General features: G+C 43.1%; 1 protein-coding gene across 1 annotated transcript in view; it reads left to right on the forward strand.

Moving 5' to 3' along the window:
- Positions 1–808: 808 nt before the first annotated feature.
- The window catches only part of RAB7A (RAB7A, member RAS oncogene family), a 72,244-nt gene continuing 49,928 nt past the window's right edge, over positions 809–23,124 (forward strand). Inside the window, exon 1 of the mRNA XM_040463730.1 lies at positions 809–1,019. The gene's annotated coding sequence lies outside the window, so the exon portion shown is untranslated. The remainder of the gene's footprint in view (positions 1,020–23,124) is intronic.

Raw genomic sequence — 23,124 nt, forward strand, 5'->3', positions numbered from 1 at the left:
TAAGAAGTGACCTCATGTTAGTTGGATTACACTGTTTTTCCGTTTTCTTGGACCCTTTCTTCTGCCAGAAAAAAAATGTTCTGGTAGTGTCTAATTTACCTCCATGTCTTTATCACTCCGTAACACAATTGGTGCAGTCATTTGCCGTCTACTCGATTATGCACATTGACATCAGACATCCCTTGATTCACATCCCACTCTACCAATTACTGCGTGGAGCGATGCAGAGTGACCTGTAGTGGGTCTCTGTTGCCTATTTGCAAAATGGTGAACATAATCTTTCCCTAAAGTGGTTAAAATGGAGATGATCCAAAGGTATATAGTACAGGGTCACGGGAGATACTCAATATATACGGGTGCCCTTCCTCAACCCGTTGTAAGTTTGTCTCTTACCACTCTCTTGTGTCTTAACACTCAGATTTCTCCCTAAGAAAGCCTGTTCCTACAGCATGCTTTGTGAATCCTGAAGAACTCAGGGCACACAGTAGGACTCTTTAGTTGTGATCAGGGCCTTCTGCAGAAGGACACTAATGGAAGAGCCAGTTCATTCACGTCCTCTCTTCCCTGGCATTCATTATTCCAGGGTAACAGAGAATGGCTGAGACATCCGTTTGCGGGTTCAACATGGCGCCGTCCTGCTCATTGTACGAGACTCAAAGATGGCGACAACCAGTAAGGGGCAGACATGTTTGTGCCACATGATCAAGGTTCAGCCCAGAGGCGGCCGGAACGTGACGGAAGATTGAGGCGGGGCTCCTCCCCCGCACTCTTGGCGTCGAGCGTCTCGTGACAGGTACTTCCGCTCGGGGCGGCGGCGGTGGCGGAAGTGGGAGCGGAGCCGGAGTCTTGGCCATAAAGCCTGAGGCGGCGGCAGCGGCGGCGTTGAAGGCTTGGGGAGTGCCGAGGAGTCCTCTGGAACCGGAACTTGGACTTCTCTGCCTCTGTCCTCCCTTGCATCTCCTACTCGGTGGGAGCCCTAGCTACGCGCCCGGCCCGGAGCCCCCAGCGGAGCGGCCGCGGTAAGCATTGGGCCCAGCCCGGCCGGTGGCCTGGTCCCATCCCCCTCCTCAGCTCCTCGGTCGCCTGGGCCTCGCGTCGTCCGTGTCTTGGGCAGGCTCTGGACCCAGCGCAGGCCTCGCGGGGAAACTCCGCGTCGCCCAGGGCCCAAGCGCAGGCCCGGACCGCGCCCGGCCGGGGGGGAGGTCAGAGGTCGCGGGGTGTGACCTCTGGCCGGGTTGCGGACCCCGGGCCGGCTGTCCCGGACGCCTTGTTTATTGGTGGCGTCAAGACCCGCGACCCGGGAGGGTCTCCTGATTCGGGTGGCCCCTGGGCACTGGGGGCCCTGCGCCGCGGCGGGACGCGCTGTTGGGCTGGGGCTCTGGGAGTAGCTAGCCGGAGTGTGTCGGAGCCGACCCCGCCCGCTGACTTGTCCGGGGTACGCTGGCCCGGGACCCGCCGACCGCGCGGGCCTTGTTAACAGGCGCCCAAGGCTGAGCCACGTTCCTGTCTGTCTGTTCAGTTGAACAGCCCGACCCTGCTAATGAGAGAGGTTCCCTGACAGCAACTGAGTCAAGGCAGTGAGTCAGATCACGTGCACTGGGCTCTCCCCAAGCACTTGTATACATGTGAGACGCCTCTGGCTCTGGGAGACAGGGAGCTTTTTGTCCTAAGTATGTTGTAAATCCTGAGAGAAGTTTTCAAACTTACTGGGGGGGAAAGATGGTGTTTGGCTGTCGGGCTGTGTTGGGATTCCACCGCGTCGGGGGATCTTCTACCGCATTAAATTGAACCTTGGTGCCTAGTGGTTCTTAAAAGTGGAAAATCGAGAAGAATAATAGCAAGCATTTGAGCGTGTGTTGTATTTTGGGCAGATGGGCAAGAACTTTGCACAGATCATTATGTTTAATTCTCGGAACGGCCCTCTGAAGTAACCATTATTGTCAGAGAAGGGAGAGGTTAACTTGTTTGTCCAAGGTCACCGTAAATAACTTCTGGAGGGAGATTCGACCCCGGGCGGTCAGACTCCCGAGTACTCTGATCAGTCCCTGGGTTGTACTGCTTTCCCGTGCTGCTGAAGTTGGTGATCCATCTTTCGCCGTCTGGTGTATCTGCCCCTCTCTGCTTCCTTTGTTTTTAGTGATGCGTTTGAAAGCCTGTTCTGGTAGCTGCCTTAGTGCTCCCTCATAAACCGTAAGCTGTTCTCTGTGCGGTTGTGACTTTTAACACAGCTTGTTTGTAGCGTAGTGCTCGTAAAGTAGAAGCTCTCCGGTTCCAGCAGAGTGCTCGATTGAGGTCTGAAGAATGTTGTTACTTAAATCTTTGGTCAAACAAGTTAAGTCTGGCAATCCTGCCGTGTGGACAGCCTTTCTTCAAACCTTAGTGTGTGGGTATCTAGCCAGTTGGTTCTTTCCTGTTGAAAATACTGTATCTTCTCTTTGGACTCCAAAAGAACAGGCTCTTGTCTCTTCCTTGTGACTTAAGCAGCTGATTAGCCGCATGACTTCTCATCCACGGATTAATAGAGTCTCCTATTAGTGTGTTTGTCTTCAGACTTGGGAGAGTTTGCTCAGATTTGAGTCTAAGAACTGGAAGGTGAGTTGTGAGTGCTTCTGAAGATACTGTCCAAGCTGAAGCTTAGTCCTCACGACCCTGTTGTATTCTAACTTCTTTTTTTTTTTTTTTAACTTTTATACCTGAACTGATATATTTAAGCGGGTGGTAAGTGTGTAGTACTTAAGTGGTAAGTCTTAAATAATGTCTGTGTTTAGAAGGGAGTAGGGATGAGCACTTTTTCATTCATTCGGATGTTTTGAGTATCTAGCATGTATTAGGCATTACTGGTTATTGACTCAGAGAGGTAGGTGTGGTTCCTGTCCTAAAGGAGTTTAAAAATGGTGTGTGATTGTGGCCAGGTGTTCTGTTGTGGAATGGCTTGGTGGTAGAACCTGAGGCTTTTGGAAAGAGTGGTTTCTTACCTTTTCCCAAGTGAGTTCATAGTAGGCAGTCTGATGTTCCGGCCAACTCGAAGGCTTTGTTAATTGCAGTGGCATTTGTCTGGTTTGCTCTTAAAGTGCAGAAGATAATATTACAGTTTCAAATTGATCATGCTTTTTGGAGAGTAACCTTCAACACTAAGCTTGTTTCTCCTTTTGCTCTAGTGGCATTTTGTTGTTGTTGTGCACTGGAGGGAGTTCATGTCACTGCCATTTGACACTGCAAACGTTAGCTGTTGCAGTGCTCTTTGAGCAAAGGCACATTTGGCATGCTGGATTTTTTTTCTTTAGCTGATGAAGAAAGTTTGATATAGTGCTTACCAGTTACAGTGTCCGTATTATACTAAACAAAACCCTGTGCCATCCCTTCTTTTGCAACTGTTCTGTCTTCCCTTTCAAAGGAGATGTGAGTTTTGCCTTTGTGGTAGAACTGCATGAGTAAACAAACAGAAGGGTGGAATGTAGAAGGCATTCTAAAAATAGTTTTGTTAGTATATCTCTCCAGGTGATTCGTAGCAATCACTTGGGGCATTTGCTTGTTTTGTTATGTTTTGGGGGGCCAACCAGGCCTAAGCCCCCAACCCCATCATCAAAAAGCACTGCTTTATAGTACAGTATGGCTTTGCATCCGATTCCTGACCCCACCACTGAGTGAAGCAAAATGGTTTTGGTTATTTGATTAGCTTTTAATAAATCTCCAAAGAGAATTACACAAATAACATCTCTGCCCTTATATTTGGTATTAACCTTTCTGTGCAAAGGTGTAGCAAATTCAGACCACACACGTGTGATAGTCTTATACACTGTTCCTTTCTGAGATTTGACATAAATAGTTCTCATTATGCCTGTGATAAAATGTCCTAATTCTGTATCTATATAATTCAACAAATATGGCTGAGGATTTGACAAGATATTGGACTAGGAGTTATAAGCAAGGTTTTCCAGGGAAGTAAGGAGGTGGAATCCTCTTGAGTAAGGCTAAACAGTGGTTCCCTTGGCACTGATGTCATCCTCTGAAGGAGACTGAAGCTCTAGAAATTAGCACTCCCCCCCCCCCCTTGCGGCTACTGGCTTTCTGCTGACTCTTATCTCCCATGTAAGGTTGCCATTGTATTCTCAGTCATCCATTCCTATGTGTTATCAAACATTTATCTGTTAATGCTATCTAATAGCTCCGTAGGGTTGTACCTCTGCAGTTTGCTGCAGAAACATTTTCAGTGTGTTGATCTCTTCAGTATTTGCTCTCACATCTTCCCTCTATTTTCTGACTTTTCATAAACACAGAAAAATAGTTTGTATTTATGTTTTAAAACTTTTTCATGATAATTGTGGTCAGTGTGATTTGTGAATCAAAGGTAAAAGTGATGTGTTGTGGGTGAAATCAGAACAGGCCTTGTAGCAGTGCCTCTGACTGGTTTCAATTTTAGTACTCAGGCTGTGATTTCAAAAACAAATTTAAGAAAAGCTACTTGCAGAATATCTCTGTGGGGGAGGAAGAAAGCTTGGGAGTTGGTTCCAGTGGTGACATACAGTGTTGGCCTCGTTCATTTGCCTGAAGATGCAGTACTTAATGCGGGGGACCTCTAGCCTCTCCTGGGCTGTCTGGTGATGTCATCGCTGCCGTGGAGATCAGTCTGACTGATTTTGTTGTCCATTTCCTGGTTGCCTCCGACTGTTTGCTTTAGGGGCAGAGTAAATCTGAAGCATATTTAGGGAGGTCTGGGGACCTGGGCAGTTTAGGAATCCTGTAACCTCACTTGGTTCTCAAATGAGCTTGCTTGTGTGACTGCTGCCAGACCCAGTGAAGGAGCGTCTCTGTTCTCCCTGACTCTTCAAGTAACGACAGCTTATGCTTGCTACTGGCTTTCCTGGAGTCACCAGCCCAGTTCCGGAATCCTTTAAAAATTGCATTGGGAGGTAAATAGTTAACATCGTTGGTTTCCAATGTTTGTATGCAATTTTAATTAAAAGTCTATTTCAGATGGATAAACTCTTAGTTCGAGTTAATTTGAGAATACATGACAGAGCCGAAAAAACCCAGTCGTAACAGCACAGACTTTATGAAAAGTAGTGCCTCTTACATATGGTAGTCAGTCTACCAACAGTGCTCTGTGCACTGTGCACTTAGAGATCTGGGGACCCCAGAGATAACTCTGGGTCATCTGGGCAGCTCACAGGGTAAGAGCCCCTCTGAAATTCTGTGACCTGTGCCAGCTGATGGTTGTTAGAGAGTACTAACGTTTTGTAGAAACGTTACTACGTGATACTTGTCTTTAAATAGATGCTCTTTAGTGTTTGTGTATTGCCTACCTTTTACATAAGGTTTCATTTGGTGCTTAGAACATCTCTGTACGCTGAGAGGATAGCCTTTTCTGTTTTTGTGTCTGGGAGAGCTACTGCTGGTGCTCAGGTGGCCCAGCTCCTAGACAATGCTAATCTAGGTCTGCTGAAACACATAGCTCAGTGCTCTTTCTGATACACCACCCTCCCTTTTTTTTTTTTTTTTTTTTTTTTTTTATTTTTGAGACAGAGAGAGACAGAGCATGAACAGGGGAGGGGCAGAGAGAGAGGGAGACACAGAATCTGAAACAGGCTCCAGGCTCTGAGCGGTCAGCACAGAGCCCGACGCGGGGCTCGAACTCACGGACCGTGAGATCATGGCCTGAGCCGAAGTCGGACGCTTAACCGACCAAGCCACCCAGGCGCCCCCCACCCTCCCTTTTTGATTATACATGATTGCCTTAAAGCCCTCAGCATTTGACTCCTTTTAAAAATGTATTTGTCTGGAGCTCTTGTGTGGGGCAGTCCAACTCTGGACTTCCTCTCAGGTCAAGATCAAGCCCTGCATCAGGTTTTGTGCTGATAGCGCAGAGCCTGCTTGTGATTCTCTTTGTTTCTCTCTCTCTCTCTCTCTCTCTGTCTCTCTGCCCCTCCCTTGCCTGCTCCTGCATGTGTTCTGTCTCAAAATAAATAATAATAAACATTAAAAAAAGGTTTTTCTTCCACTACTGTTTATTTTAACGTTTATTTTTTTAAGTAATCTCTACACCCAACATGGGGCTCAAACTCACAACTCCAATCTCAAGAGTTGTATGATCTTCCAACTGAGCCAGCCAGACACCCCCCCAACAACCTTTTGTTTAAAATGACGTTACTCAGGACACCTGGGTGGCTCAGTCAGTTAAGTGACTTCGGCTCAGTCACTTGTGACATGATCTCACAGTTCCTGAGTTCGAGCCTTGTGTCAAGCTCTGTATTGATAGCTTGGAGCCTGGAGCCTGCTTTGGATTCTCTGCCTCTCTCTGTCCTTCTGCCTCTCTCCCTCATTTGCCACGCACCCTCTCTCAAGAACAAACAAATAAATAAAGCATTTAAAAAACTTCGGGGTGCCTGGGTGGCTCAGTCCGTTGGGCGGCCGACTTCGGCTCAGGTCATGATCTCGCAGTCCGTGAGTTCGAGCCCCGCGTCGGGCTCTGTGCTGACAGCTCAGAGCCTGGAGCCTGTTTCAGATTCTGTGTCTCCCTCTCGCTGACCCTCCCCTGTTCATGCTCTGTCTCTCTCTGTCTCAAAAATAATATAAATAAAACGTTAAAAAAATTAAAAAAAAAATAAATAAAAAACTTAATAAAATGATGTTTCTCTTTTGCTCGTTATTAAATGAATCCGTTCTTTTAAAGGAAACACACACACACACACACTAGGGAAATACAGAAGTAAAAAGGAAAAAACCACTATTCACTATCCAGAGGAAGACCGCAGAGTTAACTGGTTGTTTTCTTCCTATGAATCCATCCTTTAATACCTTTCTTTTATGAAATAGACTAAAATATGGTGTGAGAATTTAACTATGACTGGGACTGGACACTTGAATCCTTTGACCTATGGGACTTCTCCTAATAAACACTGTGATGGGAAGCTGGGGACCATGAGGCTAGCTGTGGTTTTCAGATGTTTAATGGCAACAGGTGAAGAACCTGATGGATTCAGTTCCAGAATAAAGTTATTTGGCATGGTGACGCTGGATAAGTAAAATGTTGCCCTGATTTTTAAGTAATTTATCATTTTTATATGCTGCTAAACTTTGAAGTTGAAGCAGAACATACTTCTAGAAAAGTACACAAGTGAACTTGGAGACATTTATATAAATACTTTTTGGGGTTTTTTTTAATGTTTATTTTTGAGAGAGAACACAAGTGGGGGAGGGACAGAGAGAGAGAGAGAGAGGGAGACACAGAATCTGAAGCAGGCTCCAGGCTCTGAGCGCTTAGCAAAGAGCCCGACACAGGGATCAAACTCACGAACCACAAAATCATGACTTTAGCTGAAGTTGGATGCTTAACCGACTGAGAGACTCAGGTGCCCCAACTTGGAGGATTTTGGTAAATTTAGAAGCCCCCTTGTGCCTCCTTCAAGTCATTATCATCCCCTCGTCCCTGGGTAATGAGTCTGCTGATTTTTAGCACTGTAGTGTGATTTTGCCCGAATTGGACTTTACATAAATGGAGTTATACGCTATGTACTCTTCTGTGTCTGGTTTCTCTGATCCATTATTGTTTGTGAGATTTTGTATTGAGTGCAGTTCTCAACTCCATTTTTATTGCTCAGAAGTGTTCCATTGTGTGGTATACCAGATGTATTTATTAATTTATTGACGTGCATTTGGGTAGCTTATAACTTTTGGCTGTTACAAATAATGTTGTATGAATGTTCTTGTGTGGTCAGAATGTTTTTCTGACTAATATGTGTTCGTATTTCTATTAGGTTAATACCGAGGAGTGGAAAGGCTTAATTTTAGGCTTAAAATGTATATGTATTCTTTTGCTAAGGCTGCTGTAATAAATACCACAGACTGAGTGGCTTAACAAAAAGAAAAAAGTTTTACCATAATTCTCGAAGCTAGAAGCTCAAGATGTTGTGTTGTGTTGGCGGGGTTGATTTGTTTGTTTGGAGACTTCTCTTAGCTTGTAGATGGCTGTCCTGTGTCCTCACGTGCCTGTGTCCTAGTCTCTTCTCATAAGGACATCAGTCATATTGATTAGAGCTCACTCACTCTCATGACCTCATTTAATCTTAATCACATCTTTAAAGTTCCTGTCTCTGAAGATAGTCATATTTTGAGGTATTGGGGGTTAGGACTTCCACATATGAATTTGGGGCGGATACAGTTCAGCCCATAACAGTATCTGTTACACTTTGGTATAGATACTGTCAATTATCCACTTGTTGTACCAGCTTACACTCCCACCAGCAGTGTTTTGCATCTATGATCTGGATCCATGCCTGCTGGTGGAATGGGCCCCAAAGGATCATCTGTGCTTTCATTCAAATTCTTCTTTGCTTTGACACTTGAGTCCTTAAAATACTGGATTCCATCATACACATGCTAGAAATAGGTCTGTTTACATGTTCTGACTGACCATTTACATATTGGTGTTTGACCAACAGCTTTCTGGCTAAGTGATCTTGAGCTTTGTACATCCACTGTAGACCTTAGTTTGGTTGGAATGATATTACATGACTTTGCTTCCCCCCACCCCCACTCTAAACTCCTTGAGGGCAGAGATAAATTATTCTAGGATGGATCTTGAAATATTCAGTAAACTTAAACAAATTTTTCCAGTTCTAACTTTGCACAGTAAATTGCTATTTGTAGCATGTAAGTTATGCTTCTGGGCCAGTGATTAATATGTAGAGCTTTCCTGAGTGCTGAACTGTGTTTTGTGTTCATTTGACAGATTTTTATTGTCTGCTGTAAGAAAACACTGCTGACAGCTGTGGGGAGTATAAAATGAAGATCACTGGAGGTTTAAGAATAATTGTAAAACAAGGCAAATGAGAGTCATAAAAATAGCTTAAAGAAAATGGTAGAGGTGTTCAAATGGCTGGGTTAGGTGGGTGCTGGGTAGAGTTGTGGTATGGAAGGGAGACTTGGGAACCCCATTGTAATTGGAGAGACTGGCATAAGCAAATGAATGGAGGTAAGGAAATGCTAAGGCAGATGGAATGACTGCATTATCTCCAATTTGGGAATGAGTAGATGTACGGGGGCCAGATGGAGTGGGGGAGGGGAGACACTCTAGTGCCTTCTTGAAGGGTTTATGTTTAACAAAGTGATACTTCAATAGATAATGCTAGGATAGGGCATAATCCTCTCACTTGAACGTCACACCTATTGAGTAAGGCTGGTGGTACCCCTGGTATGGGTAAGGAATGACTTTGATGTTATAATTTACCTAAAGAAACACACATTGAGAGATTAGTGGGGCTAGGAGTCAAATACAAATGTGTTTAAACCTTCAAAGAGGTGCTTCCTTAGAAGTGCATTTAACACAGATTAAAAGGAGTTGGTTTGGAGGGATGGAATGGAGAAGGAGCAGTTAGTTTGGTTTTCCTCTTTAGCCAGCCAGCCCACTATGGGCTCCTTTTAGCAATTTATGAGCAATCTATTTTACTGGTAAATGCCTGAGATAAGCAAGGGTTGCTATAAAAGCTTTGAGTTATTGAAATGGTTCTGTGGTTCTGTGTAACTGTCTATTTTACTAGCTAGCTGCTTTCCAGTCTGTTTTACCAAAAAAGAAAAAAAGAAAAAAAAAAAAAAAAGAGGCACTACCATCCGGGTCTCTGACTAAAGCCTCTGCTCTTGGTTTGGTACCTGCCTTTAGAAAGCTCGAGAGCAGTGAGCACACCATAGTGGAGAATCTATTGGGCTGGGTTGCCAAGTCCTCTTAACAAGAATTGCTTTTCAAGAAACTTGCTTTTTTAATTTTAATTTTATTTATTAAAAAAATTTTTAATGTTTATTCATTTTTGAGAGAAAGGGAGACACAGAATCTGAAGCAAGCTCCAGACTCTGAGCTGTCAGCACAGAGCCTGACGTGAGCCATGAGATCAGGACCTGAGCTGAAGTCAGACGTTCAACCTACTGAGCCACCCAGGCGCCCCAATTTATTTTTTTAATTTACATCCAAGTTAGTTAGCATATGGTGCCACAATGATTTCGGGAGTAGATTCCTTAATGGCCCTTACCCGTATAGCCCATCCCCCTTCCCACAACCCCTCCAGTAACCCTCTTTTCGTTCTCCATATTTAAGAGTCTCTTGTGTTTTGTCCCCCTCCCTTTTTTATATTATTTTTTCTTCCTTTCCCTTATGTTCATCTGTTTTGTCTCTTAAAGTCCTCATATGAGTGAAGTCATATATTTGTCTTTCTCTAATTTTGCTTAGCATAATATTCTCTAGTTCCATCCATGTAGTTGCAAATGGTAAGATTTCATTCTTTTTGATTGCCAAGTAATACTCATTTTCTTTTTCCATTCATCCGTGGATGGACATTTGGGCTCTTTCCATACTTTGGCTATTGTTGATAGTGCTGCTATAAACATTGGGGTGCATGTGCCCCTTTGGAAGAGCACACCTGTATCCCTTAGATAAATACCTAATAGTGCAATTGCTGGGTTGTGGGGTAGTTCTATTTTTAATTTTTTGAGGAACCTCCATACTGTTTTCTGGAATGGCTGCACCAGTTTGCATTCCCACCAGCAGTGCAAAAGGGATCCTCTTTCTCCGCATCCTTGCCAACATTGTTGTTGCCTGAGTTGTTAATGTTAGCCATTCTGACAGGGGTGAGGTGGGCTCTCATTGTGGTTTTGATTTGTACTTCCCTGATGATGAGTGATGTTGAGCATTTTTTCATGTGTCGGTTGGCCATCTGGATGTCTTCTTTGGAGAAGTGTCTATTCCTGTCTTTTACCCATTTCTTCACTGGATTATTTGTTTTTGGAGTGTTGAGTTGGATAAGTTCTTTTAGATTTTGGATACTGACCCTTTTTCTGATATGTCGTTTGCAAATATCTTCCCCCATTCTGTAGGTTGCCTTTTAGTTTTGCTGATTGTTTCCTTCGCTGTGCAGAAGCTTTTTATTTTGATGAGGTCCCAGTAGTTCATTTTTGCTTTTGTTTCCCTTGCCTCTGAGGACCAGTTGAGTAAGAAGTTGCTGAGGCCAAGATCAAAGAGGTTTTTGCCTGCTTTCTCCTTGAGGATTTTGATGGCTTCCTGTCTTATATTGAAGTCTTTCATCCATTTTGAGTTTATTTTTGTGTATTGTGTAAGGAAGTGGTCCAAATTCATTTTTCCGCATGTTGCTGTCCAGTTTTCCCAGCACCACTTGCTGAAGAGACTGTCTTGCTTCCAGTGGATAGTCTTTCCTGCTTTGTCAAAGATTAGTTGGCCATACATTTGTGGGTCCATTTCTGGGTTCTCTCTTCTGTTCCATTGATCTGAGTGTTCTTGTGCCAGTACCATACTGTTCGAGAAACTTGCTTCTTTGTAAAACTTGCCTTAGTTTTTCCCCCTCTTCATGAGTGATACGTGGAATAAAGTGTGTATATATAGTTATTCTTTTACAGAACTCAACTGTTACCTTGTTTAAGCTTCACTTCAAAGTTCAGTCTAAGCAGCATGTGAGTTATTACCATCTCTTCGCAGACACGGAAATGGCCTGAAAGGATGCGCTCAGTACCATGGAGTCCCCAGGTAGTGGGATTAGAACTGGCACTTCATATTCCAAGTAGCCAAATGTTTCTGTAACCCTAATAGTTGTGAGAAAAATAACACATAGAAGAGCTTATGTAAATTTTATTTGGTTTTGTTTAAGGGTTTGTAAAAAGAAGGATGCTTTGTTCTCTTTTGATATGTAAATTTCCAGGTAGTGAATTTTCCAGCAGAATGAGACTGAATAGGCTAGGTTATTCTGCAGCAATAAATAACCTCAAAATGGTTGAAAGCAACTCAGGTTTATTTTCTGCTTGTGCAGCATGTGCATCATGAGTTTTCCAGGGGCTCTGCCTCATTCCTACTCCACCTGAAGGAGCAGCGACAATATGGAATATTGCTGGGCATCTTGGCAAAGTGAAAAAGGACTATTGGAAGGTCTTGCTCCTGAAGTTAAATGTTCCAGCCCAGAGGGACACGTCACTTCTGCTTACAACTCACTGGCCAGAATGAGTCACACCACACCAGAGACCAAGAAGTGGGATTCTGCCGTGGGCTTGGAAAGCACAGAGTTGGAAATGTTTAGGAAATAGTACTAGTTGTATCGTGGCTTGCTGTAATAGGTAATAGGTGTTGGGGGAAAGACTGCCTCATAGATTCTTGCCCCAGTCAACTGGTAATTTAAATGCCAAAAGGATAACAAATTGACTCACTCACAAATCACCTTTCTATCCTAAGAAATCTACTTCTTTCAAATGGTGTATAATAGGGGCGCCTGGGTGGCTCAGTCAGTTAAGCATCTGACTTCTGCTCAGGTCACAGCGGGGAGCCTGCTTGGGATTCTCTCTGCCCCTCCCCTGCGCACGTGTTCTCTCTTTCTTTCTCTCTAAAAAATTGATTTTTTAAAAAAATTATTAAAAAAATAAACAATGTGATCATCTCAACTCAAGTGTCTTGAAATGCCCTTTGCATGAAGTAGGTGTGAAAGAAACAGCCAAGTGTGAGCATTCCCTTGCCTGCCATATTTTCAGTGTTGGAATCCTATAGATACCCTAAATGTCTTTTTACTGATTTCTCACTCCCCTTCTCCCCCAGTCCTTCTCCTAAAGTGCTACCAGATAGTCATAGTCTTAAAAGTACTCCTAAGTCCTATTCTTTCCCTGCCCGCAGAACCCTTTGTTTTTTCAGTGCCCTTGGTTATTTCCCTCCACAAACTGCCTGCAGCTGGTCTTCCTGGTTTTGTGCTTTCTCTGATACAGACCCTTTATTGAGAGTTGTTTTACTTACCTTTTCCTTAGGACACTTTGTTCCCTGCTGCTTTCAGCTTGGTTCCTGCCAGGTCCCTTCATTTCTGTTACATCTGTTGGGATCCTGCCTGGCTCAGGTACCACCAGCTTCATTTTTAGCCTGTACTATTCTTAGCTTTCCTTGAATCCCTGTGACTTGTATTTCATGTGTGTGTCTGACACACACACATATATGCATCTTACCTACTCTAGGAGGGGGGCTTCAGGGTAGATCCTAGACTAATTTGTGTCCCCCCCCCAAAGCTAATCATTTGAAAGAAAGAACTAAAAATATATTCTCCAAGTGGTTTTTTATACACACACACACACACACTCTCTCTCTCTCTCTCTCTCTCTCTCTCTCTCTCTCTCTCTCTCTATTGTGTTCTCTGGCTGGAAAAAAAAAGAAATTCATGTTTGAAATCAGTAGGCCAGAGGCTGTAGGGTGCAGAGACTTCCTTAAGCAGGGCCACAGGATGACTCTCAAGTGAGTTCCTAAGCTTCTGTTTCCATTTTTGAAAAATGAGAGTAGCAGATTGGCTGTCCTCAAGATCCTTTCATATTTTGGCTTTCTTTGGCTCTTGGTCATACTGCAGTGGCTTTTGCAATATCCCAACTGGCAAGATGACTTTGAGTACCCTTTCAGCAATTTCAAAGCTGTCACCTACATGGAGCCCTGCTCATTCACTTCTTTATGAGGAGCGAGAATAACCTCACTGTATAGAGGTGGTTAGATTTTTCCTGAAGTGAACTTGTTTCTAAATTACAGAAGCAAGTGAATAGGTTTCTGTCACCCTCCTGGATAATTTAGTGACTATATTTATCTTTGTCCACTTATTTGATCATTTCCTTATAATTGTTATTCATACTTAAAATTTGGTATATATTACCATACAGCCTCCAAGAAGTTTGCGTACTTAACATTTGTAGCTTGAGAATTCTATTTATATAGTTGCCTATGTCAGTCATCAGTTTTCTTAATGGTTGCCAGTTCAGTGGGAAAAATTTAAATGATACCTCATTTCCATTTCATTGATGATAGATTAAACTTTTAAAAAATAGTAGCCATTTATTTTTCTTCTGTGATTTGACTGTTTTGTATAAAGCCCAAGTGAGACAGGTTTTTGTTTTAACCTAAACTTTTTATCTATAGCAAGAATATTGACACTTTTTCATGTTGCAAACGTTCCAGCCTTGTTTCTCATGGCTTGGTTTGGTTGATGGTGTGTTTTTGTAGTAAAGAAACTTTCCTGTAGTCAACTGTTGATTTGTGTGTGGGGGGTGGGGGGGTTTACATTATTATATGTTGGCCCAACCTATCCTGAGGGCAGTAAAACAGTGTTTTCCCCTAGTATTTAGCACATTGGAATTCATTTTTTTTTTTTTAATTTTTTTTCAACGTTTATTTATTTTTGGGACAGAGAGAGACAGAGCATGAACGGGGGAGGGGCAGAGAGAGAGGGAGACACAGAATCGGAAACAGGCTCCAGGGTCTGAGCCATCAGCCCAGAGCCTGACGCGGGGCTCGAACTCACGGACCGCGAGATCGTGACCTGGCTGAAGTCAGACGCTTAACCGACTGCGCCACCCAGGCGCCCCCATTTTTTTTTTTTTTTAAGGTTTTATTTATTTCTGCGACAGACAGAGAGAGAGGGAGACACAGAACCCAAGCAGGCTTCAGGCTCTGAGCTGTCAGCACAGAGCCCGATGGCGGGCTCGAACTCACAAACTGCGAGATCATGACCTGAGCCAAAGTCGGACGCTTAACCGACTGAGCCACCCAGGCGCCCCTGGAATTCTTATATATGATGCAATATGATGTCAGAATCTTTCCAAATGTATCGTTGTCTCGGTATTTCATTATATTGTCATCCTTTTCTCACTGACTAGAAATCTTTTTATCACATACTAATTACACACCTACATGTGTCTTTTTTTAACTTTTCCATTCTTTGTCTCTGGGACAGTACTGCTGTCTTATTTGCTTCTGCTTCATAATACATTTTGATAAGTTTGCAGTTTTCCATCTTGCATAGAACTCTGTTGAAGTTAGGCTCAAAACACGTTTGCTTCTGATTAAATTGGTACTCTTTCTACCCTTGGTCCCTTAATTTGTAGGACAGTTTCATCCATCAAGTTTAGAAGAAGCTTTTACTAAGGTGCCCTCTGACAGAGGGAAGCAGTGAAATTCTCTCCCCTATGTATCTGGGACAAATACTATATAATGGCTCATGTAGCCAGTAGGTTTCATTGAGCAGCCACCACGTCCGAACCCTTGTGCAAGGCAATAGCTGTACGAATAGTAGAAAACCTGCTGGTTTCTGACCCCCAGTGAGCCTTGGATTTGGTGGGGCAGTGGTACACATCTTTTAGTCTTTTTTTTTTTTTTTTTTTTTTTTTTAGCGTGTTTATTTTTGACAGAGAGAGAGAGAGAGAGAGAGAGAGAGAGACAGAGCATGAACGGGGGAGGGTCAGAGAGAGAGCGAGACACAGAATCTGAAGCAGGCTCCAGGCTCTGAGCTGTCAGCACAGAGCCCGACGCGGGGCTCGAACTCACGGACTGTGAGATCATGACCTGAGCCAAAGTTGGTCGCTCAACCAACTGAGCCACCCAGGTGCCCCACATCTTTTAATCTTAGTATCCAGATGCCATATATAAAGGATTGAAAAAGGACACTGGAAAGCAAGTATTAGGTTTTAAGTTATGTTCATGAAGCTTTTATGTATTTCATTTTTTTTTTTTTTTAAGGTTTATTTATTTTTGAGAGACTGAGAGTGCTAGTAGGGGGAGGTGGGGGAGAGAGAGGGAGACAGAATTCGAAGCAGACACCAGGCTCTTGAGCCATCAGCGCAGGGCTGGGCTCGAACTCAAAAACTGAGATCATGACCTGAGCCCAAGTCAGAAGCTTAACTGACCAAGCCCCCTCATGTTTTGTCTTCTGTGGTCATTTCTTGCAGTATTCGAACATACACAGTTACTTATAATCTGTATTCTAGATGGATTTTTTACTAACTTTTCTTGTCTAACTTGGACAAAATAGATTTGTCTGTCACTCCTGGTAGAGGGTTGTAATAGCAGATTCCATAGGAATGTCCCAAACTTGGCAAGAGTTAAAAATGTTTTTTTCCTTTTATTAATTAATTCTAATATATAAGGAGGGAGTTAATTAATTTTCACAGATGAAGATCACACCATTGGGCCAGTCTTTATTTTCAGGGTTGTTAAAGGAATGTTAGTCTGAATTGGTAAAAAATGATTGCCTTTCTACAGGAAAAAAGTACACTGGGTCTGCCAGTTCTTCCTTTTTTCCCTTTGCTTATTATCTTCTAAAGTTATAGCTAATCATTTTGCATGACGTCAACATGAAATTCTGTGTACATATGACTGGCCACCACTCTGACAAATGGCAGCCTTCTATGGCTTGTGGTTCTCTGAGCCCATAAAGTCGTCTGGAGTTATAGAGCACCCACGATCTACTTGGGGGAGACAAAGGAGTGCTGTCTCTGTGAAGGTTGGAACCTTGTGGCCAGATTTCTGTTAGCCCACTGGAGCCATGAGGCAGTAGCAAGATTCCACTTGTGAGTTTGGGAAGGGGGTGGGAGGTTAGAGGGGAGTGAGGAGGAAGGAGCTCATGTTGGCCAGCCTTGGAATGTACCCCCTCCCTAGACACATGGTGTACACACACATTTAACGAATAACTTCACCTGTGGTTGTTCACAGGCCAAAATCAAACAGTGCATGTCAGAATCTGAGAAGGGAGTTGGTTTATCTCCTTCTTACTGCTCTGGTAGGGAACAAGTTCTACCCCTGGTGATACAGGGGAAGTGGATGTGTAGTTATTCAGGCATGCAAGTATCCAAATGGTGCTTCGTGCCGAGGGCTACGCTAGGGAAATGCCAGAGGAGTAAGATAGTTCCTGTCCTGGAGGAATGTTTCTTTTTGACTGCATGACACATGAGGAGCCACCCACAAAAGGGGGTGATGTAGTATGAAAAAGATTTGATAGGAGGCTTTTGGACAGGTGTTGAGTTTTTGGATGTGAGGAGGAGGTAATGATACACTTCATAAATCTCATTGTACAGAAGGAAACCTTGAAAACAAATATTTTCATACCTCAGTCCCTCCTACCTTAGAGACAATAGTGAACCCTATAAAGTTGATTGGTTTTTTTTTTTTTCAACGTTTATTTATTTTTGGGACAGAGAGAGACAGAGCATGAACGGGCGAGGGGCAGAGAGAGAGGGAGACACAGAATCAGAAACAGGCTCCAGGCTCTGAGCCATCAGCCCAGAGCCCGACGCGGGGCTCGAACTCACGGACCGTGAGATCGTGACCTGGTTGAAGTCGGACGCTTAACCGACTGCGCCACCCAGGCGCCCCTAAAGTTGATTGGTTTTGACCAAACATGACACTTTCATAGGATTCAGCCTAATAAACACAAATGGAAACATTATCTTGTTCTGTACCATACTTAAAGAAAACCTGGGGCACCTGGGTGGCTCAGTTGGTTAAGTGTCCAACTCTTGATTTAGGCTGGGGTCGTGATCTCATGGTTGTGGGATTGAGCCCCACGTCAGGCTCCACGCTCAGCATGGAGCCTGCTTAAGATTCTCTCCCTCTGCTGCTCCCCTGCTTGGGCACATGTGCTTGCTTGTGCTCTCTCTCACAGAAAAAATCTAACTACGTTTTAGAATGTTCACTCATAATACATGTAAGTCTGTCCCTGTGTATTTATGTGATTTGAATATGCATTTTTGAAGCAGGGGCAGATTTCTTTTCCCCACTTGTATTTTCTTGGCTGAGAGAGATGCATCAAGGAAAGGGGAGAGGTGGACTTATGACCTTCCAAATGTGTTAATGTGGCCAAACCTGCAAGTAGGTGTCTAGATTTTTGGCAGTGATTGATTTGAGGTGATAGATTTGAGAGGACGGTACGCCTTAAAAATGAGGAAAGACTGGGGCAATACAGTAAGAAATCCAGGTGGTATGCACCGCTGCTCAGGTAGTTCCAGGTGCGGCAGGCTTTGTGTTTTTCAGGTATGTTACCGTTCAAGAGCATAGGCAGGAAGAAGCACTATGATGTTCTGTAAAGGCAACAGATTTTTGGTACCTCTCTTTTTCACATTAACCACATCTCGTCATGATAATCTATCCATATTTACGTATTTGAAAGGAAAAGACAAAATATGAGGGACATTACTCTGGTTGAAAGGATTTACAAGTTGTATAGAATGGGTATGATGTGTATAAGCCTGGTGTAAGATGGTGACTGTGGCTCTAAAAGCAAGAATGCCTATTTGACAGGCTTTACGCAGATAGGGGTCAGCTTGGGCAAGCATAGCCGAGTTGGTGAAAGAGGAAGCAGAGCTAACTGCTCCTGAAAAGACAGGATTAACCAAAGATGCCTAGGCAGTGCTGGCATGGTGTGGTGCCCTGACTTGTATCCATTTCTGGTGATACTGAAAGGAAGTTCTCAACTTCCCCTGTTGCTCCTAACCAGTGATTATGTCCTATTCATGATGAACTCATTTATAGGTACAGCCTCTAACTGGTTAACTGTTGATGTAGTTTGGCTGTTTTTGGAGGAAGAATTTGTTTGATGGGAATCGCTGACTGTTAAGACATTAATTTTCCAACCATTGTAACTCTCAGCTTATCCTACTGATAGAAATTTCTTACTTCAAAAAAGGCATGTTTTAAAGAGAGAAGGTTTTTGGAGTGAGAGCTAAGTACTTTACCTGTATGGAGCATTCTTTGTATCCTTTCTTATGTATGCATCCAGAAAGATGCTTCTATTAAGGCAAAGGAATGTTCAAGTTCCTAATGTGTGCTGAGCACAGAGAAGTGTTAACTCTTCTTCAGAGCCCTGGACGGTTGAATAATGACTCTTTTTTTGTTGTTGTTAATTTTTTTACGGTTTTATTTTTAAGTATCTCTACACCCAGTGTGGGGCTTGCACTCACAACCCTGAAATCAAGAGCTGGATGCTCTACCAACTGTGGCAGCCAGGTGCCCCCACACTCAACAGTTTGTTTTTTATTTTTTTAAATTTACATCCAAATTAGTTAGCATATAGTGCAACAATGATTTCAGGAGTAGATTCCTTAGTGCCCCTTACCCATTTAGCCCCTCTACCCTCCCATAACCACCCCCCCCAGTAACCCTCTGTTTGTTCTCCATATTTAAGAGTCTCTTCTGTTTTTTTCCCCTCCCTGTTTTTATATTATTTTTGTTTCCCTTCCCTTATGTTCATCTGTTTTACCTGTTAAAGTCCTCATATGAGTGAAGTCGTATGTTTTTTGTCTTTCTCTGACTAATTTCACTTAGCATAATACCCTTCAGTTCCATCCACGTAGTTGCAAATGGCAAGATTTCATTCTTTTTGATTGCTGAGTGATACTCCATAATTTTATATATATATATATATATATATATATATATATATGATGTGGTGTGTGTATGTATATATATATATATATATATACACATACACACACCACATCTTCTTTATCCATTCATCTGTTGATGGACATTTGGGCTCTTTCCATACTTTGGCTATTGTCGATAGTGCTGCTATAAACATGGGGGTGCATGTGTCCCTTCGAACAGCACACCTGTATCCTGTGGATAAATGCCTAGTTGTGCAATTGCTGGGTCGTAGGGTAGTTCTATTTTTAGTTTTTTGAGGAACCTCCATACTGTTTTCCAGAGTGGCTTCACCAGCTTGCATTCCCAAATAATGACTCTGAAGTGAATTCTGTGCCATGTTCCCAGTCAACTAACTACCTCTTAATACAACATTTCACTTCTAATATTTTGAACAGTACTTAAACCCAGGAGCCACTAGTTTGATATTTTGAGTCTGTGCTATTAGATTATATTCGTCTTCTGCCGCATGTCAAATCTGTTCCTGTGATGGTCTTCTGTGGTCACAAAAGATTTAAGGAAGAACTTACATTTAGGGAAGGAATGACTCATTCTGATCCCTTACCAAAACTAGAAAACAAATCATACTTCTGTTCAAAAAATAGGCATGTACCTGGCAGTTTCTGCTGAGAGAATTAGCAGTGATTCAAGGACTTGTTTGAGTTTGGTCAAGGACTAAAAATTGGACTCGTTCACTGATATTTAAATTAAGACTATAGGAACACCTGGGTGGCTCAGTCAGTTAAGCATCTGGCTCTTGGTTTTGGCTCAGGTCATGATCTCACAGGTCGTGAGTTTGAGCCCCGCATTGGGCTCTGTGCTGACAGTGCAGGCAGAGCCTGCTTGAGATCCTCTCTCTCCCCCCTGCCCTGCCCCTCCCCTGCTTGCTCACTCTCTCTCAAAATAAACTTAAAAAAAATTAAGGCTATAGACCACAGTGATATCACACAAAATGACAGAGTGGGAAGCTTTGGAGGTCAGCCCCTCTACGAGTCAAAGCCATTGACCTAGAGAGAGTGGTTAGAATCAACTGTTTTGAAACTCTGGAACCTGATTGGATGGAGATGTGCTTCACGCAGGGATAGGCTACTGATCTTTCATAAGTGAGTGGTGTGCTTACAAATGGACGGTTCCAGCTTTCAGCAAGCAACAATGAGCAAGCCCTGATGAACAAGAGAGTGAGATTTCCAGGATACCACATTATAGTACTCAGAATGTTCATTTCTCAACAACAACAAAAATCTGAAACATAAAGAAACAGAAAAGTGCGTCCCATTCACAGGAAACAAAGGAATTGGACAGAAACTATCTTGGAGGAAGCTCAGACATTGGAATTGTAAGTCAAAGACGTTAAATTAACTGTGTTAAATATACTCAAAGAGGTAACGGAAACCATGGACAAAGAACTAAAGGAAATGGAGAATACAATGTCTGAACAAAATGAGAACATCAAGAAAAAATATATAAAAAGAAAAAAATTCTGGCGCAGAAAGGTACAGTAACTGAAATGAAATTTATTAGAAGGGTTTAGGAGCAGATTTGAGCAGACAGAAGAAAAGATCAGCAAGCCGAAGATAAAGCCATCAAAATTATTCAGTCTGAGGAACAGGAAAAAGGATTACAAAAAGTAACACAGCCTGAGTGACCTGTGGGACACCATCAAGCATGCCAGATATACTTCCTAGGAGCCCCAGAGGGGGAATATATACGAGGGGTAAAACATTTTTGAAAATATAATGGTCCAGACCTTCCAAAATCTAATGAATCTATGCATCTAAGAAGCTTAATGAACTCCAAGTAGGGTAAACTCAAAGGAGATTTACACCAAGGCACATTTATAGTAGAGTAGTAACTTGAACTTTCAAAGCAACAAGGACTTGAAAGCAAGAGAATCAACTTGTCATATATAAGAGATTCTAAATAAGATTTTAGCAGCTGATTTTTTTTTTTATTTCAAGATTTTTTTTTTAATGTTCCCTATTTATTTTGAGAGAGGCAGGGGAGGGGCAGAGAGAGAGAGGGAGGGAAAGAATCCCAAGCAGGCTCTGTGCTGTCAATGTTGAGCCCAACAAAGGGTTGCATCTCATGAAGTGTGAGATCGTGACTGGAGCTGAGATCAAGAGTTGGATGTCTAAGCCACTGAGCCACCCAGGAGCTCCCAGCAGCTGATTTTTTATGAAAAATCATGGATGCCAGAAGATGGTAAAAATGGCATATTTTGAAGTCCTGAAAGAAGAAAAAAAAATAATCTTATCAACTAAGAATTCTGTGTCTGGCAGAGCTATCCTTTAAGAATGAAGGAGAGGGGCGCCTGGGTGGCACAGTGGGTTAAGCGTCCGACTTCAGCCAGGTCACGATCTCACGGTTCGTGAGTTCGAGCCCCGCGTCGGGCTCTGGGCTGATGGCTCAGAGCCTGGAGCCTGTTTCCGATTCTGTGTCTCCCTCCCTCTCTGCCCCTCCCCCATTCATGCTCTGTCTCTCTCTGTCCCAAAAATAAATAAACGTTGAAAAAAAAAATTAAAAAAAAAAAAAGAATGAAGGAGAAATTAAGATATTTCCAAATGATGAACAAAAGTTGAGGGTATTCCTTACTGGTATGCCTGCCCCACAGGAGATGCTAGAGGGAGTTCTTCAGGATGAAGTGAAAAGACACTGGATGCTAACTCAAAGCCATAAGGAGAAATAACACTGGTAAGGATAACTATGCAGGCAAATTTAAAAGCCACTATTCTTGCTCTTTTTGTTCTCTTTTTTTCTTACATTTATAACATGAAAGTTATAAATTTGTCATAATAGCCACACAGTGTATATAGATGTAATCTTTGATAATATAAAGGACAGAGATTAGAACAGAGTGTATACTACTGAAACGAATCGATATTGTTTAAACTAGGTTATTATAAGTTTAAGATGTTAATTGTAATCCCTGACGTAACTACTAAGAAAATAATAAATATACACAAGAGGAAAGAAGAGGAAATTGAAATGGTATGTAAAAATTACATTAAAAATTCAACTAAATACAAAAATATCAGTAAAGGAAGAAATGAACAACAACCAGAAATAGACATTTAGAAAACAAATAGTATATGACAGAGGTAAAGACTTCCTTATCAATACTTACCAACTCCTCTTGCCCGAGCGTCTTGCACGCACAGCATGTACTTCTTACATTGCTCCTGCCCACAGCTCTTTGTGTCCAGTCTCTGGTTGATCTGTACTGTGTTGCCAGGCTCCCTGGAGCTCAGCATCTTCTTTCTCTACATTTAAAATGCAGGGAGCGCAGCTCAACCTCCCCACGGTCTTTGATTTGATTTCTGCCTTGGCCATCCACCATGAGAAATTCAATTGGCTTCATTCTGTTTTGTTTGCTGTTCTGATTCTTGCTGGGCAGCCTAAACAGGAGTGTCTTAGAATAAACTTGAAGGACCTGCCGCCCCCCCCCCTCACCCCCGCCCCCCTTCCCCAGAGGCAGAGGCTTGGGTCATACTATCAGGCTGTCTGGTTTGGAGCAGATTTTCTTTCAATGACACACCTTGAGGAGAGTTGGTTCCCTCTGGTGCCATGCTACTGGTGGTGGAGGAGGAGGCCCACCAATGCTAGGGGGCTGAGCTGGGGATGGTGGTCCTCAAGTCCAGCCTGGGTAGGGGATGAGAAGGCCCTGTGGCCTTTTATCCTGACTCCTGGTCCTCCTCGGACCACTGATTCTCTGCCTTGGAGAACCAGGTGGGGATAGCAGGCTTGCTGTAGGTATTCTTCACTTCATCGTTAGACACCTGCTGAACCTTCTGGGTTGGGGAAAGAATGCAGCTGTTGGAGTCAGCAGAAGGGGAGGGCCTTACTGTGATGGGGTGGCCCTCCACCTTGGATTTCTTGAGCTTGGGATCACTTTGGTGGCCATTACACTGTCATACATCCAGCCTGTTGAT

The sequence above is a fragment of the Herpailurus yagouaroundi genome, unplaced genomic scaffold (assembly GCF_014898765.1).
Source record: "Herpailurus yagouaroundi ecotype Mexico unplaced genomic scaffold, PumYag 419, whole genome shotgun sequence".
Taxonomy (NCBI): domain Eukaryota; kingdom Metazoa; phylum Chordata; class Mammalia; order Carnivora; family Felidae; genus Herpailurus; species Herpailurus yagouaroundi.